Genomic DNA, 623 nt, shown 5'->3' on the forward strand with positions numbered 1-623 from the left:
GGCGTCCCCCTGCTGCGTCTCTGGGGAGTGATGACCAGCTTTGCAGGACGGCGTCCCCCTGCTGCGTCTCTGGGGAGTGATGACCAGCTTTGCAGCACGGTGTCTCCCCTGCTGCGCGTCTCTGGGGAGTGATGACTAGCTTTGCAGCACGGTGTCTCTCCTGCCGCATATCTGGGGAGTGATGACCAGCTTTGCAGGACAGTGTCTCTCCTGCCGCGTCTCTGGGGAGTGATGACCAGCTTTGCAGGACGGTGTCTCTCCTGCCGTGTCTCTGGGGAGTGCCTTCCTCCTGAGGGGGTGTCTTGGGACACTGGAGTCGGACAAAGTATGAATTCATTTTGTGATATGGCTCTGCAGAAAATCAAAATTTGTATTTCAGTGGTATGCACATGTTTCTATGATAGAGTGATAAAAGACTCTTGTAACGGTATTTCTTATTTGGGTAAAATTCTGGGGAGAAATGGAAATATGAGGTGAAGGGAAAAAAGAGACACTGTAGACGTTCTGCTAAGGAGGAGCTGAAGCATTTTATAAAAAGTAATGGTGGCGGCTCAGCGCCTATAGCTCAACCGGCTAAGGCGCCAGCCACGTACACCTAAGGTGGCGGGTTCGAATCCCCAGCC

This window comes from Otolemur garnettii, unplaced genomic scaffold (genome assembly GCF_000181295.1).
Source record: "Otolemur garnettii isolate 467f Iridium unplaced genomic scaffold, OtoGar3 scaffold00027, whole genome shotgun sequence".
NCBI classification, from domain to species: Eukaryota; Metazoa; Chordata; class Mammalia; order Primates; family Galagidae; genus Otolemur; species Otolemur garnettii.